The sequence below is a fragment of the Sciurus vulgaris genome (genome assembly GCF_902686455.1).
Source record: "Sciurus vulgaris genome assembly, chromosome: 7".
NCBI lineage: Eukaryota > Metazoa > Chordata > Mammalia > Rodentia > Sciuridae > Sciurus > Sciurus vulgaris.
In genome coordinates, this window is record NC_136467.1 from 23,918,019 (window position 1) to 23,942,240 (window position 24,222).

Sequence of the window (24,222 nt, forward strand, 5' to 3'; positions counted from 1 at the left end):
GCTCTGAGAAGCCGCCCCTGTCCGGGCCTGCCGCCTGACCGAGCTTCACTCAGTGGGGGAAACTCTTCCCGTGGCTCTATTTTAGTCCAAGTCTCTCAATGCCTCCCCTTCTTGAATCCTGGGTTCTGGAGCGACAGCAGATAAAGTCACCCTCTAGTCCACCATCTTGGATCGCCTCTTTTCCTTCTTTAGATCATAAAATTCTTATTAAGGTGTATGACTTAAATGAAATATATGCCGAAGTTGCATTGATAAGATTTTGACAGGTGGTTTTGAGAGCAACTGAGACTGGCATAGACTAAGGATCATAATAGAAATAAAAAATATGGCAGGCACAGCAGGATAATGTTAGCTGACATTCTAGTTGTTAATTGCTGCATGTAGAATTCCAGAAGTGACAGGGAATGACTTGACTATGATGTGACTTAGAGGTTCTCTTGTGAGTAAGTGGAGTTAGGAACTATTTTTTAGGTTTCCTTTTTTTGACAAGGTTATGACTGCTACTTTAACCCATGTCTATCTACATGAAAAAGGAGCCTGGAAATATTAGTCACATGTAATTTAGTAGCTTTCCTGTATGTATATTTCCCTTCTTATAATCTACTTAAGTTCCCTTTGAAAATAATCTATTATGTAAATTTTACTATTCAGATTAAGCAAATTAAGTCATATAGTTAGATGTTTTCAGATCAGGGAAAGATAGAGGTCTTATTTGGTAATGCTGAGGATGTAATGATCTTGAAAATGTATTGGATTACAAAAATGTTAAGTGGGATTGCAAAATGATTTAATGTTTGATAGCTTGGTAATATATCTAATTTTAGACTAAATATAGATCAGATGAAATGATTGAGAAGAGTCCTGGAAACAAATAAGAATTGCAGGTATATTCAAGAGTTTAAGGTAGTTTGTGACCAAAGAAGCTCATATGCAAAACATGCATACTTTAAAGTTACTTGATTCAAAATTAACATAAATTTGCTCTAAGAAAGGTAAGGTGCTGTTAGTGAAAGGAAGGACATACTGATAGATTGGATACAAGAGACCATAAATACAACTATTGCATAAAGTCAATTCTGACATATTTACCAAGGAAATTAAAGGGAAGAAAAAAAAATAACATTTTCAGCAAAGGATGTTCAGGCAACTGGATATACACATGCAACAAAAATAACTTCAAACTTGAACCATACACAAAACTAACTTGAAATGAATCAGACCTAAATTTAAAATCTATAACTGTAAAACTTATAAGAATCTTGGATAAATATTCATAAGTTTTAGTTAGGGAAGCATTCCTTAGGCTAAAAAAATAAATAAATAAACAAAAACATGAGTCTTAAAGGAAAAAAAAATGAAAGTCACCCAGATTTAAAAATTTCTGCCAAAGAAAAATAAATGAAAAGGCACAAATAGGAAGAAAATATTTGGAAAGCACACAGGTGATAAAGGATTGGTAACCAAGACACATAAAGAGCATTCATGTTTCATTATGAGGAAAAAAATAAAAAAACAAAAAGTAAAAAAATAAAAGACCTGAATGCTGCTCTACTGAGGAAGACACATGACTGGAAAATAAACAAATGAATGTCATAAGTAATTAAGGAAATGCAATGAAAACGACATATAAATAGCACTATAGGACTTTGTGTGGATCAATCAATATGAACTGATATTAAATTCTGGTGAGGATGAGGAACAACTAGAACCTCATACACTTCTGATGAGAATGCAAAATGTCAAATCCACCCTTCTGAACGTTTTCACACATTTTTATAAAGTTGATCATACATTTTCCACACTACCCAGGAATTCTACTCCTAGGTACTTAACCAAGTCAAGGGGTTTCTTTGAATTGCTTTTAATGAATGATCAGGTAGCCTGCACAACAACAACGGGTGCACTAACCTTGAGAATAAACCCCTGGAAACAAAGGAAACTAATTCAGAAATACAGCAAGACAGAAAGATCAATGGGGATATCTCCTGACAGGGTCTATTGACGTTATCGTAAAGTTGGGATTTATGGTTCTAGGTTTCCCAATGGATTTCAGAAGGAAAATTACATTTATAGTACAGGTGCACTAAGATGAAGTTTGTCTGGCCATGGACCCCCAGAACTTGCATTAATATAGAATGACTTGTAGATGAAACCCCCTGAATGGGATGGTCACCATGACAATTCTGGAGAGGACCAACTAGGATCAAAATCTTACTCCAATTAGAATGGCTATTATAAAGAACACAAACAATAATAGATGTTGGTGTGGATGTGGAGAAAAAGGCACATTTTACATTGCTGGTGGAGTTGCAAATTGGTGCAGTCACTCTGGAAAGCAGTGTGGAGAATCTTCAGAAAACTTGGAATGGACCCACCTTTTGACCCAGTTATCCCACTCCTCAGTTTATACCCAAAGGACTTAAAGTCAGTATACTACAGTAACGCAACCACATCAATGTTTATAGCAGCTCACTTCACAATAGCTAGATTGTGGAACCAACCTAGATGCCCTTAGACAGATGAATGAATGAATAATGAAACTGTGGTATATATACACAATGGAATATTATTCAGCCATAAAGAAGAATAAAATTATGGCATTTGCAGGTAGAAGGATGGAATTGGAGAATATGATGCTAAGTGAAATAAGCCAATTCCAAAAAACCAAAGGCCAAATGTTTTCCCTGATAAATGGATGATGACATATAATGGGGGTGGGAGGGTGGGAGGTGAGAGAAGAATGGAGGAACTTTAGATTCTGTAGAGGGAAATGAGAGGGAGGGGGGTATGAAAAATGGTGGAATGAGACAGACATCATTACCCTATGTGCATGTACAATTACATGAATGGTGTGCATCTACACCATACACAACCATAGAAACGAAAAGATGTACCCCATTTGTCTACAATCAAAATACACTGACAAAGAAAAACGAAAACAAACACACTAACAAGAAAATCCCTTGCCTGACATGATGAAGGAGTTAAACAACTGACTGGTAAAGACTATGGAAGGTGTTATCCTGTCAAACATCAAACATTAGTAAATTGGTTTGCTTCTTTCTTTCTTTCTTTCTTTCTTTCTTTCTTTCTTTTTTTTTTTTTTTTTCATGGTACTGGGGATTGAACACAGGGCTTTGAGAGTGATAGGCAAGTGCTTCACCACTGAGCCACATCCCCAGGAAACAGTAATGACTTTGAAAGTAGCTAGGTTTTTCCTTTGCTTTTCTCTGCTCAGAGATGAACCACTCTTCCTCTTAAGAGTGCTTTTTGTGTGAGTTGTACTTTCTTTTCACTCATAATATAATTTTCTTGCTTGACTTTTTATGTCTGACTTTAAATCTTTTGTTGAGACCCAAGAACTGAGGTTTGTTTTGAGCCTCAGCTTCCCCTTCTCTTGTATCACATCCAGCTAAATGTATATTAATTTAGAAGATTTTAGATCCAAAAGACCCCTTCTCATTTGAGTGGAATGTGTACATACCTCTCAGCCCCAGCAGCTTTTTGGCCTCTGGGGGCATTTGCAGATCTGGCTCCAGACTGGGGATCAGGCTTGCTGCAACCAGGCTGTGCTGAACTAATGATCAGCTGGTGGGGGTTTGGATGGCTGCATTGTCTGCTGTGGCAGTTTGGAATCTGGACAGGACCAAATGCAGGGCTACCAATTCTCTCCTGCTGGATTTTTGCCAAGGCCTGAGGTATGGAAGGGTTTGGATGGAAACATGGAATGAAATTCTGTACGATTGGACAGTACTTAAAAGTCAAAGTCCTGGCAGAGAGAAGGGTAGTCAATAACACCTGACAGGTTGTATCCTTAGGATCTTGAAACTAAGGTGAAAATGAGGTGTGATTCAAGCTGCATGCGTGAACATGCTAAATTCCTGGTTGGACATGTTTAATTCCTGGTTGGATTAAAGTGATCTATCACTCTAGATACCTGTTAATAAAAGCACATAAAAATCAGGTATATGTCATTCCGGAAACAGTATTTGGCATATAAAAAAATTGGGAGAGTTCACAAAGCAGGGATTTGTGATCCAAAGCAAGAAAATATGGTCCCAGGGGGAAAAAAGCAAATTAGGACTACCCATTAAAAAACTCATAGTTAAAATTAGGAAAGGAGTTTGGTATTACTACTATAAACATGTCAAAGAACGTGGAGAAAAGTTTAAATATATTGTGTAGAAAGAAAAAAGATGGGTGAAAGATTCATTCAATCTAGAAGGGCGATGCTGAGCTGGATGACAGACATTGCAATAGAATTATGGAAGGCAGAAGACAAAACCACATCTTGAATGCAATGAAAGTTTTGCTGAATAAATTTCTATAAACAGCAACAATATACTTGAACAACCAAAATGCAATAGAGAGGTTTCAAAATACAGAAATGGAAAGAAATTATCAAGAAAGTCTCACTACTATAAATATGAAAAGCCCTTTCAATAGAATAGTAATGATTCCAGAAGGAGGCAAGAAAATTTAGAAAGAAAAAAAACACCCCAAATTGAAAATTATGCAGGTTTCTAGAAACAATGTCAATAATTATTAAAGAAACAATAGTGATAATATCTTACAGATTTTTCATTAAAAATGTATAGATCCTCACCATAATAATTAATAATGTACCATCTTGTTGGGTGGTTCAATGAATTTTTAAACACAGATTGGGTAACCATGACTGAAAATAGAATACAAAAAAATTCCCCACTAAATATCCTTAGGTATTTTAGAATCTTTTGTATATTCAAGATTCAGTCTTTGTTGATGGGATTCTACTATACAACATCTATGATGGTTAATATTAGTAGTTCTGACAATACTAAGTATAGGGGAGTTTAGAGCACAGTGGGCTTCTCATACATTCCTGGAGGTATTGGAAAATTGTAGGACCACTTTGAAAAACTGCTCAGAAGTTTCCAGTCACCTAGGTTTAAAATTTATATGACCCAGAAATTAATGTGAATAACAAAAAAGGCATGAGACATTTCATATTATTGATCATAATGATCCTATCCTGGAAACCAGTGAATGCCATCAGCAGGTAAATGGATAAACGGTAGCACACACCACAGGATTCCATTTAACAGAAATGTTCAGAATGGATGAATCCATAGAGGCAGTAGGTGAGTGATGTCCCGAGGGGAGAGTTTATGGAGACTGATGGTTAAAAGGTCTAGGATTTCTACTTGGGGTGATGAAAATGTTTTAAAATTAGATAGTGGTCACAGTTGCACAACTCTGAGACTATACTGAAAAGCTCTGAAAAAGCAATTTAAAAAAGTAAATTTCAGGGTGGTAAACTTTATCTTAATAAAGCTGTTGAAAAAACAATGTTATAATAAAAAAACACTACAGTGATCCAAGATGGTGGACTAGAGGGTGACTGCATCTCCCATCACTCCAGAACTCAGGATTCAAGAAGGGAGGGTATTGAGAGACTCACACCAACATAGAGTCACAGGGTGAGTCTCTCCCACTGGGTGAAGCTCGGCCTAGGCAGCAGGCCCAGACAGGGGCAGCTTCTCAGAGCAGGGCAGGGCAGTAAGAGTCTTCCCCAAGCAGCCCTACTCTCTCAGGTGGCAGGCGCAATCCACAGTGAGCTTCTAGGAGCAGGCCCACACAGTGAGAGCTTTTCCGCAAAGAGCCAACTCCAAGCCCTGAACCCAGAGGCGGGGCCCGGACCACAGGGGGCTTCTGGCACCAGGGCAGGGCAGCAAGAGGTTTTTCCCTGAGCAGCCTGGCTCCCTCAGGTGGGGGCAGGCCCTGTCTATAGCCAGCTTCTAGGAGCAGGACCGCCCAGTGAGAGGATTTCCACACAGAACTAGCCCCCAGTCATGTACCCAGTAGTGGGCTCCGGGCAGCTTTTCTCAGAAGCACTGCATTATCAAGTTCCTCCAAGACTTCAGGCTACTAGTCTGGGAGGCGATATACTGGAAAACTACAAGGATACTATAAGCCAATAGAGGAAATCTGCAATATCTCAGAGTCCCACTGATATTTGACCAATATGAGAAAACCAAGGAAGAAAATGTCCCAAACAGACATAGATACTATATCAATAAAATCCAATGAAAGCACAGCAGAGGAAATGTCAGAAAGGGAGTTCAGAATGTACATAATTAAAACAATTGGGGAAGCAAATGAGGAGATGAAAGAGCAAACGCAGGCATTAAACGATCGCACCAATCAACAGTTAAAAGAGCAAATACAGGAAGCAAGAGACCATTTCAATAAAGAGATAGAGATACTGAAAAAGAGCAAAACAAAACAAACAGAAATCCTTGAAATGAAGGAAACAATAAACCAAGTTAAAAACTCCAAAGAAAGCATAACCAATAGGATAGAACACCTAGAAGATAGAACCTCAGACATTGAAGACAAAATATTTAATCTTGAAAACAAACTTGACCAGCGAAGATGGTAAGAAATCATGAACAGCATCTACAAGAATTATGGGATATCATGAAAAGGCCAAATTTAAGAATTATTGGGATTGAGGAAGGCTTAGAGAAACAAATCAAAGGAATGAACAATCTATTCAATGAAATAATATCAGAAAACTTTCCAAATATGAAAAATGAAATGGAAAACCAGGTACAAGGGCTTATAGGACTCCAAATATACAATTTACAACAGACCCACAACAAGGCACATTGTTATGAAAATACCTAACATACAAAATAAAGACACAACTTTAAAGGCTGTGAGAGAAAAGAATCAAATTACATTCAGGGGGAAACCAATAAGATTATCAGCAGATTTTTCAATCCAGACCCTAAAAGCTAGAAGGGCCTGGAACAACATTTACCAAGCCCTGAGAAAATGGATACCAACCAAGAATCTTATACTCAGCATAACTTACTTTCAGATTTGAAGACTAAATAAAATCATTCCATGATAAACAAAAGCTAAAAGAATTTACAAAAAGAAAGCCAGCATTACAGAACATTCTCAGAAAAATATTCCATGAGGAAGAGATGAAAAACAATAATGCAAATGAGCAATGGGAGGAACTAGCCTAAAGGAATAGCCAAATAAAGGAGAAACCAAATCATGTCAAAAAACAAAAATGAGTCAAATGACTGGGAATACAAATCATATCACAATAATAACTGTGAATGTTAATGGCCTGAACTCATCAATCAAAAGACATAGACTGGCAGATTGGATTAAAAAGAAAAATCCAACAACATGCTGCCTACAAGACACTCATCTCATAGAAAGAGATACACACAGACTAAAGGTGAAAGGATGGGAAAAATCATACCATGCACATGGACACAGCAAAAATCCAGAGTATCCATCCTCATTTCAGATAATGTGGACTTCAAGCCAAAGTTAGTCAGAAGGGATAATAAAGGACATTTCATACTGCTTAAGGGAAGCATAAATCAGCAAGACATAACAATCATAAATATCTATGCCCCGAACATTGGCTCATCCATGTATGTCAAACAAATCCTTCTCAATTCCAGAAATCAAATAGACCACAACACATTAATACTAGGAAATTTTAACATACCTCTCTCACCACTGAATAGATCTTCCAAACAACAACTGAATAAAGAAACCATAGATTTCAATAACACAATCAACAATTTAGACTTAACAGACATATATAGAATATACCATCCAACAAAGAACAAATACACTTTCTTCTCAGCAGCACATGGATCCTTCTCTAAAATAGACCATATATTATGCCACAAAGCTACTGTTAGCAAATACAAGACGATAGAGATACTACCTTATATTCGATCAGAATATAATCGATTAGAATTAGGAAAAAATGATAGAATAAAAAACAGAAACTTCTCCAATACCTGGAGATTAAATAATATGCTGTTATATGATGAATGGTCAACAGAAGACATCAGCAGGGAAATAAAAAAATTCTTAGAAGTAAATGAGAACAAAGGCACATCATACCAAACGTCTAGACACCATGAAAGCAGTACTTAGAGGAAGATTTTTTTCATGGAGGACATTCAACAAACGAAGTAAAAATCAACAAATAAACAACTTAACATTACAGCTCACAGCCCGAGAAAAAGAAGAGCAGACCAACACCAAAAGTAGTAGAAGACAGGAAATTGTTAAAATCAGAGCCGAAATCAACAAAATTGAAACGAAAGAAACAATTGAAAAAATTAACAAAATAAATAGTTGGTTCTTTGAAAAAAAAAATTGATAAACCATTAGCCACACTAACAAAGAGAAAGAGAGAAATCTCAAATTACTAAAATTTGGAATGAACAAGGAAATATCACTACAGACAAGAGTGAAATTAAAAACATAATTAGAAGCTATTTTGAAAATCTATGCTCCAACAAAACAGAAAACCTCGAAGACATCAACAAGTTTCTAGAGACATATGAATTACCTAAACTGAACCAGGAGGACATACACAACTTAAATAAATCAATTTTAAGCAATGAAATAGAAGAGGTCATGAAAAGCCTACCAACAAAGAAATGTCGGGGACCAGATGGGTTCTCAGCCGAGTTCTACAAAACCTTTAAAGAAGAGCTCATTCCAGTACTCCTCAAAGTATTCCATGAAATAGAAGAGAAGGGAACCCTCCCAAACTCATTCTATGAAGCCAATATCACCCTTATACCTAAACCAGACAGAGACACATCAAGGAAAGAAAATTTCAGACCAATATCCTTAATGAACATCAACGCAAAAATTCTCAACAAAATTTTAGCAGATCGCACACAAAAATATATTTAAAAGATAGTGCAACATGATCAAGTGAGTTTTATCCCAGGGATGCAAGGTTGGTTCAACATCCAGAAATCAATAAAGGTCATTCACCATATCAACAGACTTAAAGTTAAGAATCACATGAATATTTCGATAGATGCAAAAAAAGCATTTGATAAAATACAGCATCCCTTCATGCTCAAAACACTAGAAAAAATAGGGATAGTGGGAACATTCCTTAACATTGTAAAGGCCATCTATGCTAAGCCCATGGTCAATATCATTCTAAATGGTGAAAAACTAAAAATTGGAACAAGGCAGGGATGCCCTCATTCAACACTTGTATTCAACATTGTCCTTGAAAATCTAGTCAGAGCAATTAGACAGACAAAAGAAATTAAAGGGATACAAATAGGAAGAAAAGAACTCAAATTATCCCTATTAGCTGATGACATGATTATATATTTAAAGGAACCAGGAAGTTCCACCAGAAAACTTTTAGAACTCATAAGTGAATTCAGGAAAGTAGCAGGTTACAAGATCAATGCTCATTATTCTAATGCATTTTTATAAATAAGTGATGAATCAACAGAAAGAGAATTAGGAAAACTACCACATTCACAATGGCCTTGAAAAAAATAAAATACTTGGGAATAAATCTAACAAAAGAGGTGAAAGACCTCTACAATGAGAACTACAGAATACTAAAGAAAGAAATTAAAGAAAACCTTAGAAGATGGAAAGATCTCCCATGTTGTTGGATAGACAGAATTAATATTGTCAAAATGGCCATACTACCAAAAGTGCTATACAGATTCAATGCAAATCCAATTAAAATCCCAATGATGTACCTTATAGAAATAGAGCAAGCATTTATGAAATTCATCTGGAAGAATAAGAAACCCAGAATAGCTAAAGTAATCCTTAGCAGAAAGAGCGAAGCAAGGGGTATCACAATACCAGATCTTCAACTCTATTACAAAGCAATAGTAACAAAAATGGCATGGTATTGGTACCAAAATAGACAGGTAGATTAATGGTACAGAATAGAGGACATAGACACAAACCCAAATAAATACAATTTTCTCATACTAGACAAAGGTTCCAAAAAAATGCTATGGAGAAAAGATAGCCTCTTCAACAATGGTGGTGGGAAAACTGGAAGTCCATATGCAACAGAATGAAACTAAACCCCTTTCTCTCACCCTGCAGAAAACTCAACTCAAATGGATCAAGGACCTCGGAATCAGACCAGAGACCCTTCATCTTACAGAAGAAAAAGTAGGTCCAAATCTTCAACTTATTGGCCTAGGATCAGACTTCCTTAACAGGACTCCCATAGCAAAAGAAATAAAAGCAAGAATCAATAACCAGCATAAAATCAAACAAAAAACTTTTTCTCAGCAAAGGAAACTATCAGTAATGTGAAGAGAGAGCCTACACAGTGGGAGAAAATCATTGCCACTCATACTTCAGATAGAGCACCAATTTCCAGAATATATAAAGAACTCGAAAACACTACACCAACAGTACAAATAATCCAATCAAAAAATGGGCTAAGGAAGTGAACAGACACTTCACAGAAGATCTACAAGCAATCAACAGATAAATGAAAAAATGTTCAACATCTCTAGTAATAAAAGAAATGCAAATCAAAACTACCCTAAGATTCCATCTCACCCCAATTAGAATGGGATTATCAAGAACAGAAGCAACAACAGGTGTTGGCGAGGATGTGGGGAAAAAGGTACACTCATACATTGCTGGTGGGGTTGCAAATTAGTGCAGCCACTCTGGAAAGCAGTATGGAGATTCCTCAGAAAGCTTGGAATGGAACCCCCATTTGACCCAGCTATCCCACTCCTTGGCCTATACCCAAAGGACTTAAAATCAGCATATTACAGAGATACAGCCACATCAATATTCATAGCTGCTCAATTCACCATAGCCAGATTGTGGAATCAACCTAGATGTCCTCAATTGATGAATGGATAAAGACACTGTGGCATATATATATACAATGGAATATTATTCCGCCATGAAGAATGATAAAATTATGGCATTTGCAAGCAAATGGATGAAATTGGAGACTATCATGCTAAGTGAGATAAGCCAATCTCAAAAAACTAAAGGAGGAATGATCTCGCTGATAAAGGGATGAGGACATATAATGGGGGTTGTGAAGGGTTAGTGTTAGGGTTAGGATTAGGGTTAGGGTTAGGGAGAGGGGCAAGAATGGAGGAAGGAAGGACTGTGTAGAGGGAAAAGAGGGGTGGGAGGGTTGGGGGGAAGGGAAAAAATAACAATGAATCAAAGAATATTACCCATTGTAAATTTATGATTACACAAACGGTATGCCTTTACTCCATGTACAAACAGAGAAACAACATGTATCCCATTTTTTACAATAAAAAAGAAATACTACAAGCAAATTAAATGAACTTCTGATGTGACTAACCACAAAATAAACTTACTTAAAAATACACTTACAGAAGAAGGTAGAAAACGAGAGTGCACACTGTTGGACTTCATTTATTTGAACTCAAAAAGAGAAGGAACATGGAGGATAGCAAGTCAAAAAAGACAGGAGAGTCAGAAGAAGAGGGGAGGTGACAGAGGTGTAAGGGCCAGTCCTTTTGTGGATCTTAGGTAAAACTTAACGTTTTCGTCTAGTGATTATATGTAAGTATCTCTGAGGCACATATGAAAGATTAATAATTCACTTTATTGTATGTATGATATCTGTCAGAAAAGCACAGCTTGTTACACTGTGCAATTTCATTGGGAATTATATAACGTGGTTCATTTCAGTAGTTATATAATGTAGCTCCAATGCTTAGAAAAAGATTGCTTTTCTTGACCTGATTGCTATCATTTCTGGATTTATCAGTAATGGTTTATTTGGAAAAAGTACAAAGTCTTACTCTCATTGCAACCTTGATGAGACAGTGACTGAGGGGAAAAAAAAATATCGGGCAAAGCTTGAAGGGTTTTTGTTTGTTTCTCCAGCTAGTACTCTTACTATAGCTCTATTTGTAACCTTTCCAAAGGGGGAAAAAAACTACAATATAGGAGTAATGCACAATAAACTATGCTTAGAACATTATAAATGAAAGATATTCTACATAACAATTGGATGAAAAGGCATGGGAATATGAGTCTGCAGTAGCATATTAAAAATATATATAGTAATCAGTGTTGGGTGGAATTTTTCAAGAGTATTTCAAGTTCTAATGAATCTGGTCAAATCTTTCAGCTGGGAAATGAGTGGACCTGTTTTTGTTGTTTATGCTGCCAGATTCTAATTTCTTTCAGCTGAGAAAACCCTTTTATGAATTAATAAAAGCTTTCCAGACTGAAAATAGGAGGATGTACAGCTAAATGGCTAGAATGAGTTGCCAGGATTTGGTAATGTAGACAGTTTGTTATGACTAGAACAATGCTCCATGCACTGAACTTTAATGTTGGAACGTCAGCTTCCCAGGAGCCATCGAGCCGCCAGCCCACACCTGCTCGCTCTTAGAAGAGTGGTGTTTACACCCACCTCGGGTGAGTAAAATTTGTGAAGTCAGTATGATGACGATAAGAGGCAGTTTTCATCTTTCGACCAGGATTAAAACATTCATAAATAAATCCTTGCTCAATTCCAAACATCCTCCATTTTCAACATTCAAAGAAAAGCAGTGGGGAAATTAAAAATCTTTAAGGATAAAACCATATAACCAACTGTATTTATCTTGATTTCAAAGCAATGTGAGCTTCTCCTGGAAAACATTATAATTTCTTAAATCATTGCTCTTAGCCTCGACCTATGTGTAATAGATACATTTCAATTTGCAAAGCTAAGGATCACCCAAAGCAGCTTGATATGAAAGTCAAGCCACCAAGAGCGAAATGCTTTCCATAGTACCTTCTAGAATAACCTCTTTAAAGTTCTCAATTTAATCCAGGAGGGAACTAATTTAATCCATGAAGAACTAATTTGACTAATGAGTAAATTGTCATTGTCAAGAGATTTGCAGTAATTCTAAATGGGATTATGTCCATTAATATAACTACATAGCTTTTTTTTTTTTTTTTAATAAGCTATCCATTACTTTTTTTGGTGTCCTATCATTCTTATTTACTTGTTCTTGGAAACTATCTTTGAAGGAAACAAACAAATAGGAAATATGTCTTGAGAGAATGAGAACACATAAGTGATGCCAGATATTGGGTCTTACTCTGTGAATCCACAGTGCCTGCACATTTAATTCATATCCATGTGATAAACTGTACACATCAGTATTTGTTTGACCAATATTATGATAAATAAAAAATCCTATTTTTGTCATGAATTCATTGAAATTTCTTCTTGATATTTATGGAAAAGGCCATTTGCAGGGTTATTCTTATTTAGGATAGAAGGACAACTTACAAGTGATTGCAATACATTTGCAAAATCAGTTTTTAAATTTTATGTCATCCCCAATTTTATATATTAGTTTCTAAGTGATGGATTTTTAAGACTCATTTACAATGGTGACAGGAGAGGACATTAAATCTCAAACATTCAATTCAGTTTCCTCTAAATGACTACTCTTTTCCTATTTATATTTAATCAATTTGCATAATACTTAATGAAATCAGTAAGATTTGCATCACAACCAACTTGTTATAAAAAGATGGATCCAGTAAAACTCAGGAATACGGTGTATGGGAAATTAAACAGACCACCAGTATTCAAGGGTTATACAGTTGGTGTTCAATGTAGAATGGATAGGGCAAGTTTCTCTGGCAAAACTAAGAAATTCAATATCTACTGTACAACTATACAACCTACTACTACACAACTAAAATCTACTATACAACTTAACATTATCACTTCTTTTCATTATATCCCCTGATTGCACATGACCAAGAATTTGTTGAAGTAGGATTGGTTATTATCCTATTTAATGGCAACTATTTATTTAAACATCTGTGATCTTGGCAGATGAGATTGGCAAAGTGTACTCAAGAGAGGTAAAAAGATAAATGAGGAACACATAAAACATGGCTAGTCCCTTCAAGTTCACTAAAATGCTTTGCTTGTTTAGTTACACTGGTATTCACTTTTTCTCTCATATTTGTAATTTTTCCCTGTAATCATATTTGGTAGGATATGATCAAAGATTTTCTTCTCTAATGTGAAGAAATAATGCATGAATTTTTCTTTTTTGTTTGCTATGGTTTTCTCTATAATATCTTACCCACTTACCATAAGAAAAGCACAAGACAGAATAGTTTAAATCCTGATTTGCTACTTTAATAAGCTTAGCTAAAGAGAGCATAAAAGTAGTGAATGTTTCTAGAATTGTATTATTTTAATTGCATATAATTACTTGTCTAGTTATGATACATATACACATAAGAATGATATTTAATGGGTAGGGAATGTAGCTGAGTGGTAGAACCTTGCTTATCATATACAAGGCCCTGGGTTCAATCTGTAGTGCCAGAAAAAAAAGAAAAGAAAAAAGAATTATAATAGTAGCTATGTTAGTGTTTTGTATGTGAAACTTGTCGATGGAGATTTTGAAGATCCATGTTATTGTGTTTGAAGGTAAAAGGAATACACAGTAGGACAACTAAAGGGTATTTTGAAAGACATTTTTAAATATTATACTGTAAGTCAAATAGAATGTACCACAGGAAAACGGTAGGAGATCCCAAATGCCGTACTGAACATCAGAATAAGGAATCGAGGATTAAATAGCATCCCAGCAGAGAACTTTTGGAAAATTTTACAGCAAGCAACAGATTTATAGAGCAGAGGAAAGAGAAAGAGAAAATGTTGAGCTCTGAACTTTGGTATGTCCATGGAATCTGTGGGCTACTCATTAAATATGAATATCAAACCCCCCAGATTTTCTAGTTCAGTAGATCCAAGAAGGTTGCTGGGCATCTACATTTTTAATATTGGAATTTTAAATCCACTAAAATGTAATCTTTATAAGAACAAGGAAAAATGATTCATAGCCTTTTGTTCTTCTTCACTGATATATACTGAAAACTCAGGACAGTTTCTGGAATACAGTGTATGTTCACTAAGTAGACATGATATAATGTATATATGAATACATCGTATAATGATATTACCAGTTGAAAATTAAATGTGCTTTGCAACATACCTTATCTTGGACAGATCCTTAAGTATTGACCTTGGTATTAGGAATAGGCAGAAACTCAGCAAAAGCACAGGACACATGGTTTTGTCTATTCAGCCTCCCTTCCTGTGGGAGATTTCCATCTCCCATTCTGTGACAATTTTGTTCAGTTAGGGTGCATTTGAGGCAGGTGCCCTTCCCCTTTTGCTCCCACACCTAGCCAGGAATAGGAAATGACTTTGAGGTCAGTGAGACCAGAATACTCCCACCCCACCTGATTTTTCAGTGATAGGAACATGACATAAACCAGCATTTTGTATGGCTTGTACTTAAAGTGAGTTTGGTAACTTCTTGTTACCAAATAGCCTCTTTGGAAATTAGGGTAAAGATCAGAAGGTGGAGCCTAGATATGCAAAAGAATAGATCCCTGTTGAATTATTTGAACTTTAAATCTTCCTAAAATCAGATCCACCTGATTATTTAAATCAAATTATTCATTTAACTTTTTGCTTAAGCTACTGTGAGTTGGATTTCTGTCATCTGAATTCAAAAGTACTGATTATATACCAGAAATAAGCACAAGTTGAAAGTTGTCCTTGAGATTATATCTTCAATGGTAACCTTAAAATCCATTAAATTTCCTCTAAGGATTTATATGGGTGCCCTGAATGTTTGCCACCTAGGTTCAGCTATGAATTTAAACCAGAATATGAACTTCTTCATTGAAACATTACCCTACCTCTAGATTTGTATTTGTGGTATGAGTAACTTAATCTCAGGCCTTTATGAACAAATCTATTTTGCAAAGTATCACTTAATGTCTTAGAATGATGTAAGACTGCTTAGACTATGAAGTCCATGAATGGTGTCTGCAATATGAGAGGCTATTGGAGTAGCAGAGCTTTAAATGATATTTAATTATTAAATACATACAGCTTTTTAGTAAAACATTTGTTAAAAAAAAAGGCATATGATCAAGAGATCTAGTGAAAGCAATATGTTCCAGCTCAAACTTTAGGGGTTACTTTTTGTAATTTACATCTCATTAACACCTTATGCAAATTGGCACCTAAAACTCAGTGATACCTCTAAGAAATGAGCATTATATGATTGCTAATTTTTAGTTTATTTCATTTTAGAGCTATTTTTTCTATCAATTGATATCAAAGAAAAAGACATTGAATTAAATAGAAAATGAATTTCTAGTGACACTCACTTTTTATTACTTTCAGTCAATTAATAGTGTTTCCTTAGTGCTGATTTCCCAAAGAAAATGAGATATAAAAGGAGACATAGATATGGAGACAGAGATGTGGACAAAGATGTGGATATACATGGGTACATCAGTTATTCATGGCTGTGTAACAAATAACCCTAAATCTTAATAACTTAAAACAATAAGCATTATCTCACACAGTATCTATGGGTCAGGAGCTTTAAAGTGGCTTAGCTGATGGTTCTGCCTTTGCATCTCTCATTAGGTTATATTAAACATGTTGGCCATATCAACAGTCATTGGAAAAGCTTTGACATGTGTTTTAGTCAGCTTTTTCACTGCTGCGACTAAAGGACCTGACCAGTACAACTGTAGAGGAGAAAAGGTTTATCGGAGGGTTCCCAGTTTCAGAGGTGTTGGTTCAGAGAAGGCTGGCTCCATTTCTCAGAGCTCAAGGTGAGGCTGAGTATCACGGCTGGAGGGAATGGAGAAGGGAAGCAGCACACATCATGGTGATGAGGAAGCAGAGAGAAACTCCACTTTCCAGATACAAGTATGTACCCCAAAGCCATCCCCAATTCCCACTTCCTCCAGCCACACCCTACCACTTCGGTTACCACTCAGTTAATCCCTATTAGGGGATTAATTCACTGATTGGGTTAAGACGCTCATAACCCAATCATTTCTCCTCTGAACCTTCATGCATTGACTCACCAAGGGCTTTGGGGGGACACCTCACATCTAAACCATAACAGCTTGGAGATGGCCTCAAATGATTGAACAGATTCTTCCTGGCTGTTGGTGAGAAGCCCACTTCCTTGCCATATGGTGCTCCCATTTGAGTGTCCTCATTGATCTGAAACTGACAATTCCCAAAATGAAGGACACGTCTCCAGTTTCATCTTGAAATGCAATCACCAAAGAACACAAAGAAACAAACAAACACAGTTGCCAAATATGCTTGAGGTTGACCTGCAGACGTGGGGGTGGTGGGAGGAAAAGAAAGAGGCACAGCCTTAACTACAGGCCTGAGCCAACACTTGGACCAATTCTAGAACTGATGTCACAGCAGGGCCACCTCTCAACAGCAATATTCTAAGATCTGATTTTCAACTGGGCCACCACTGTCTTGGAATGTCATTTAGAGAGAATATAAAAGCTAGTACACACAGAGAAAAGGGAAATTTAAATATAGGTAGCACAAGAATGCAGAGAGAGTGAGAGAGAGAGAGAGAGAGAGAAAGAGAGAGAGCCAAAAATAGAGAAGAAAACAAAAACTTTCTAAGACTGCAAATGAAATTTCAAATTATAAGTAGGCACAAAAAGACATCTAGAGCTGAGACAGTCAAGAATATTAATGATTAGAAGATATACTTTGTTCACATGACAATATTTTTATAAGGAGTCTAACAAAGATTAACATATATGGATCAAAAGAGGGAATTGAACAAACCCTGTATTTTAGTTAAATCTTGAATTTCAATGTAAGGTACAGTATATGGATATTTTTACAGTTATAAAATCAGAAAGAAGACAAATTCAACAAAATTAAAAGGAACAAATTTGCCTTTAAAATATTTTATCAGTCTATTTTTGCTAGTATAACAAAATGTCCCTGGTGGGACATTTTATAAATAACAGAAGTTTATTCAGCTCACAGTTTTGTAGGCTATAAGTCCAGTATTGAATGACACCATCTGTTCAGCCTCTGATGAGGGTTCCCTTGGTTAATGTACAGTGTGGTAGAGCAGAAAGGGAAATGGTTGTGTACAGAAGAGGCCAAGTTTTTGATGTGTTTGGGGTGGTCTCGCTTTATTATCTATTCTCACAAGAGCTAACTCACACCTTAAGATAATCCTCCGATGATCTAATTGCCTCAAACTAGGTACCACATCAAAGTTGCCACTGTTTTCATAATGCAACACAGGGGTGGGGGGCAGTCGAGTCCCTAGAACTTGAACATTTGGGAATCATGTCCAAATCATAACAAATGTTATCTTAAACTTTTCCTTTTTATTCCAGATATGACCAAAAAATAAAATGATGGTACAATATTTCAGATGCAAGCAACCACTAACAGTGAAGGAAATAGGCGAAATGGCCAATGGACTATATAAGACCATTTCACTGGCCCCTTCTCTACTAAATTGAATGAAACAAACTCCCTCAAGCAAAAGTGGCATAAAGAAAATTCTTCACAAGAACACACTTCAGACATCTTGCTAGAATAAGTCTTTCTGCTTAAAATTAAGCCTAAAGTCATCATCTTTATTTTCCAATCTAATATCTGTTTATAGTCTCCTAAGGGTATTGGTAAAATAGAATATTAAAGTGTTCCTTAAAGTTATAAGAGCAATTTTGATTGTTTTGTGGAATTTGTTCCTTTTTAATCTTAGTAAAGTGGACTGTGATTGTTTTTCACATACCTCCCTCTTTGGATTGCAACAAAATATTATGACTCCTGTGAGAACAAACTGCTCACATGTATGATTGCTTTCTTCCCTATGTAAAATGAGGATGTGTTCATCTTGGCTGTGCTCTCAGAATAATTCCGACTGGAGTGTTGCCTTCCAGATCATTTAGCTTTAGAGTCACATTAAAAATCTGAATCACATTTTTTCATAAGTATAAAGGTTACATGGCATATTTTTTATCTTTGAAACAGAGGAACTGGCTCAGCGTGTATCTATTTTGCTTCTTGGGAGCAGTCTTTTTTTTTCTCTTTTTTAAATAATATTTATAACAGTGAGATATCAAAGAGTTATTGTGTGTGTGTGTGTATAAAACCAAATTATGTCTGAAACATATTTCCAATTCTGTTTTATTAGTTAAACAATATGAATGTTTGACAATCATCTTTTCAGGATTAGATGAAAAAAGTGTACATTTTATAATTATTAATTTGCGATTAGATGTCCAAGATATAACAATTACCTAATTCAGTTCAATGAAGGGGTGTGACATTTTTTCCACTTGTGATCAGTTTAGGAAAAGAAAAAAAAAGTTAACTAAAGCCTTAACTTTTCAAAAATTCACCATATGAGCAAGATCATGCAGTGCTTTCTTTTCTGTGTCTGGCTTTTATCAGTTAACATAATGATCTCGTTACTTCATGTTACCAGTGAAAGGATTTCATTCAATTTTAATGGCTAAACAGTATTCCATTGTATATTTTGTGTACGTGTATCAGTTTTTCTTTATCCATTCATCAGTTGATGGACATTTAGGTTGTTTCCGTTTCTTGGCTGTTGTGAATAATGATGTAATAATCGTGGGATTGCAGATACATCTTTAACATAATGCTTTTCTCTCTTTGGAAATATACCCAGTAGTGGGATTGCTGAATCATATGGTAGTTTATTTTTTTATTTTTTGAGGACCCTCCATACTATTTTCCATAACTGTTGTACTAATTGACATATCCAGGAACAGTGTACAAGAGTTCCTTTTCCTCCACATCCTCTCCAGCAATTTGTCTTTTTTTTTTTTTTATAATACTAATTTATCCTAGAGATGGGGGATATCTCATTGTAGTTTTGATTTGCATTTCCCTTATGATTAGCAATATTCAACATTTTTATCTATCTTGTTGGTCATTTGTATATCTTCTTTTGAGAAATATCTATTTTTGTCAATTTATTAATTTGGTTAATAAACTGCCCATTTATTAATTTATTCTCTTTTTCTTTTTATTGAATGTTTTAGTTCCTTATGTATTCTGGATATCAACCTCTTGTTGAGTGTATATTTGCAAACATTTTCTCCCTTCTGTAGATGGTTCTTCACTCTTGTTTCCTAAGGTGCATAGAAGTTCTTTAGTTTGATATAATATCATTTATATATGTTGCTTTGGAGTTTGGCTTAAAAAATCTTTGCCCATTCCAAATTATTTCCCCTGTTTTCTTTTAGTAATTTTATAGTTTAAGTATTAAACTTTAGTCATCAATGCATTTTGTATTCATTTTTTAACTGGTGTGAGACTTACTTTCATTTTTCTGCATGTGGGGATCCAATTTTCCCAGAGTATTTATTGAAAAGACTATTCTTTCTCTACTGCATGTTCTTACCACCTTTGTTGAAAATCAGTTTTGTGTGAGAAATGTGGGTTTATTTCTAGGCTCTTTACTCTGTCCATTGGTCTATGTGTCTGCTTTGATGCCAGTACCATACTGTTTTGATTACTACAGCATTGTAGTATATTTTGAAGTCAGATGTTGTAATGGCTCTTACTTTGCTCTTTTGTTCAAGAATTACTTTGACTATTCAGGGTGTTTTATGGTTACATGAAAATTTTTGTACTCTATTTTCTAATATTGTAAAGAATGTCATTGATATTTTTATGGAGATTATATTGAACTTTAGAACATTTGGTGTGTTATAGACATTTTAACAATATTGATTCCTCCAATATACTAACATGAAATGTCTTTTAATTTTTTTGTTTTCTGTTCAGTAATTGTTTGATTGTTTTTATTGTAGAGGTTTTTCACCTATTAGATTAAATGTATCCCTAAGGTTTTATTGTTGTTGTTTGTTTTTGAAATTTTTTAAAATTTGTGTTTGAAATAATTTGCTGTTGGTGTATAGCAATGCTACTGATTTTTGAATGTTGATTTCTGTATGCTCCACCTTTGCTGAATTCATTTGAGTTCTAATAATACATAGATTGGGTCTTTGGGAGTTTTATATATATGGGATCATGTCATCTGCAAAAGCAAAAATTAGATGTCTTCTTTTCCAATATTGGTTAAGGTTTTTATTTGTATTTTACTATCCTACATAAAACTTTAGCTTGATATTGTATCAAGAAAATGAAATCTATGTGTTTCCTAGGAATCATACACAAATATATTTTCATATATATGTCAGTGTGGCATTTTTAATCTAGAAATTTCCTAAAAGTTCAACAATGAAAGATAAGACAAGACTTGTGGGCCAAATTATTGATGAATATATTCTAATACTTTGTCATTTACTTTTTAAATCTATTGTTTGTAAAATAGATTCAGATTGTTTTGGGTAGCTTTAACTCATTAATTCCTACGGTTGCAAGGAATTCTTTCCTCACTATGTTATGTATACAGTTTTGGTTTTTGTTTATGTGTGTGTGTTTTTAATTCTCTTTCTTTCTTTCTTTCTTTTTTTTGGTAGCAGGAATTGAACCTAGAGATGCTTTAACACTGAGCCACATCCCTAGCCCTTTGTATTTTTTTTATTTTGAGACAGAATCTCATAAAGTTGCATAGGGACTCACTAAGTTGCTCAAACTGGCCTTGAACTTGAAATCCCAAGCCATGATATACATAGATTTTTGTCATTTGCAATTTCATGGATTACAAAACCTCTTATATTTCTGTAGAACAGGATACAGGCGACAGGAGTATGAGTTTGAGCTTATCATAATTTTGATTTTTGTATTTTCCTATTAACTCACTAGTCTTTTTCTTTTACAACTTTTAAAAGCCTTTTATATATTAGAGATAATAGCGCTTTACTGTAAATATTTTGAAAATATTAGCATCACTTTTTGGCTTGTCTAAATATATTTATGGTTTGTTTCACAAATTAATTTTCTTGATGTATCAATGCTTTCTTTTCTAGTCACCTGTTTTTCTTTCTAATAAATTTTGCCCATATCATGTCTTAAGTATTTTTCTGTACTTAAATTAATCAAAATGTATTTATATTTATTTTCTTAACCTAGTGGTTCTTAAGTTAGGGCCATTTTGTTCCTCAGGAGATAGCAGCATATATCTGGTTACATTTTTGGTCAGTGTAATGGGAAGAGTGTACTACTGAAAGCTGTTGAGTTCTACTGATGTCTCTGTAGAAGTCAGGATGTTGCTGAACTTTCTAAAATGAATAGAACAATCCCCCACAATGAAGGATAATTTGTTCCAAACTGTCAGTAGTGTTGTTGTTGAGAAAATTTGCCTCAATCTGTCTGGAATTTTAAAATATCACCTATCATAGGATATCTTAATTTTGAGGTTATCTATGGAAATGACATATTTTTCCATTTATTTTTTTTTGTACTTTAATGTTTTTCAGTAAAATTTCAAATTTTCACCTTATACTTCTTTTTCTTTTCTTTCTTTCTTTTTTTTTTAAGTAGTCTTATAGGAGTTGCCCAAGATAACTTGACTAAGCAAGTACTTTTAAATAGATAATCATACATTTGCCCATGTGGCTTGAGGATTCATAGTGGTTGCAAAACTAGCATTAAGTACTTTGAAATATTGATCAGGACTCAGGACTTTTTCTAACCTTGCAAATACTTAGCAAAAAGTCACCAGCTCACCAGCTACACTCTAGCATGTTACTAACTTACAAACCTTAAGGTAAACAATAAATACTCAACCCCATGTTTCAAAAATATATTGGCATACATGTCACAGAATACTGTTGCAACAAGTTTAAAATGCTGGATTCCCTGGAGCCACATGATTAAACCAGCATTCACTCTTAATGTGAACTTATAGGATACTGTGGAAACTTTTTAGCAATTTTGTTTAGCCTAGGCTCTTTTTTTTTTGTTTGTTTGTTTGTAAGAGAAACCTCTTGCAACAAGTTTCTTATTCTGAAAATGGATAGCATTTGGGGATTTTTTTTTTTTTTTCCCTTTCAGAAGCAGCAATTATACAAATCAAACACTGGCTTAAATTTTTAAATGTGGGCTTGAAAGTTGAATGCATATGCCCACGATATGGGGTTAGGATCGCCTCCCCACATCTTAAGCAAAATTCAATCTTTAAAAGTTTATACTGCCACACTCCAAAAAACCCAACCACTTTAAGTAAGCTACCGTAGCATTACATTATCCCAATGAAGTTGTAGGTTTTGTCACATGCCCCAAAACAAATCTACAGAGCTAGTTCCAGCACTCCTCTTTTAAAGAATTTATTTGACACCTACTATACCACATAGCATATTTTAAACACTGACATATAACTCCCTAATAAGATAAAGCAAGACAGAAAGTTTATCTTATTAGAAACAAGATACACCACCACTTATTGTCTTCAAACATTACTGCACTTTAAATTCCATAATTTGACAAAGCATTCATGAAATAATCTGCAGACTAATTTTAACAGACAAATAACACCTTTAAGCAGACATGACTGTCCTAAATTGTTTATTAGGTATGAATTTTACAAACATACTTATATTAGCGGTAACGGTGGAGCTGGAGAGTATTGCCCTTCTCCAAGCTGCACGGCGAGAACCACCAATAGTGTGGTGGAACTCGTGGCCCTTTCCAAGGCCACGAATCTTACGGCCTGCAGATGTTAGGCCGCAGCATCTCCCTGTGCTTGTGGACTGGTTTAGTGATCCATTGGGTGTCAGGATTTCTTCTGATAGCTTTATGGAATGGATCAATGAGGATAACCTCAAAAAATTTGTATGTGGAATCTTCACCAACCCAGTAAGAATTCAGGACTCTCAGAGCCCCACAGTGGCGTCCAGCTCGCTCCTCAGCAATGGACTGGAGGCTTCCAGCAAACTTTAGCTGGTTAACACCATGATGGACAGGCTTGCCATACGTCACACCCTTAGGCACTGGGCGTTTCGGGCCACCGCGGCACACACAAATCCTGTATATGACATAACCTTGCTTGGCCTTGTACCCCAGTCTGCACGCTTTGTCCTGCCGGGTAGGGCGGGGAACCCTGTGGATCGCCGAGAGCTGGCGGTACTGCCAGCAGCGGACTCTCAGAAGAAAGCGCATCACATCCGACTGCTTCTTCCTCCATAGCTCTTGGATGTACTTGTATGCACCCATCTTGACTCACCTGATGGCTGCCGCCAGACGGAAAGGAAAGAGCTTTCTCCCACAATCCCTTTTGGGCTCCTCCCACCTTATACTTCTTAATTGTATTTTTAGGATATTTATTCCTGGGTGATTTATAATTTTTGTTTTATTTTGTATTGTCTCTTTTAAAAACATAATGTCTAGCTGTGTATTATTATATAGAAATATAGTTGATTTTATACCTAACAACTACTTAGCACATTGATCTTTTACCTAGCAGTATTGTCAAATTTTTGTTTTTAATAATTTTCTTTGGATTATGTTTGACTTATTATGTGGTTAATCACGACATCTTCAAATAGTGATTTTTTTTTTTTTTTTTTTTTTTTTTTGTGGTGCTGGGGATTGAACCC

At 35.4% G+C, this 24,222-nt stretch overlaps 1 pseudogene across 1 annotated transcript; it reads right to left on the bottom strand.

Moving 5' to 3' along the window:
• Nucleotides 1-22,889: 22,889 nt before the first annotated feature.
• On the bottom strand, nucleotides 22,890-23,857 carry LOC306665674 (large ribosomal subunit protein eL15-like; annotated as a pseudogene). The gene has a single exon. The product of its transcript is annotated as a large ribosomal subunit protein eL15-like (transcript).
• Nucleotides 23,858-24,222: the final 365 nt, after the last annotated feature.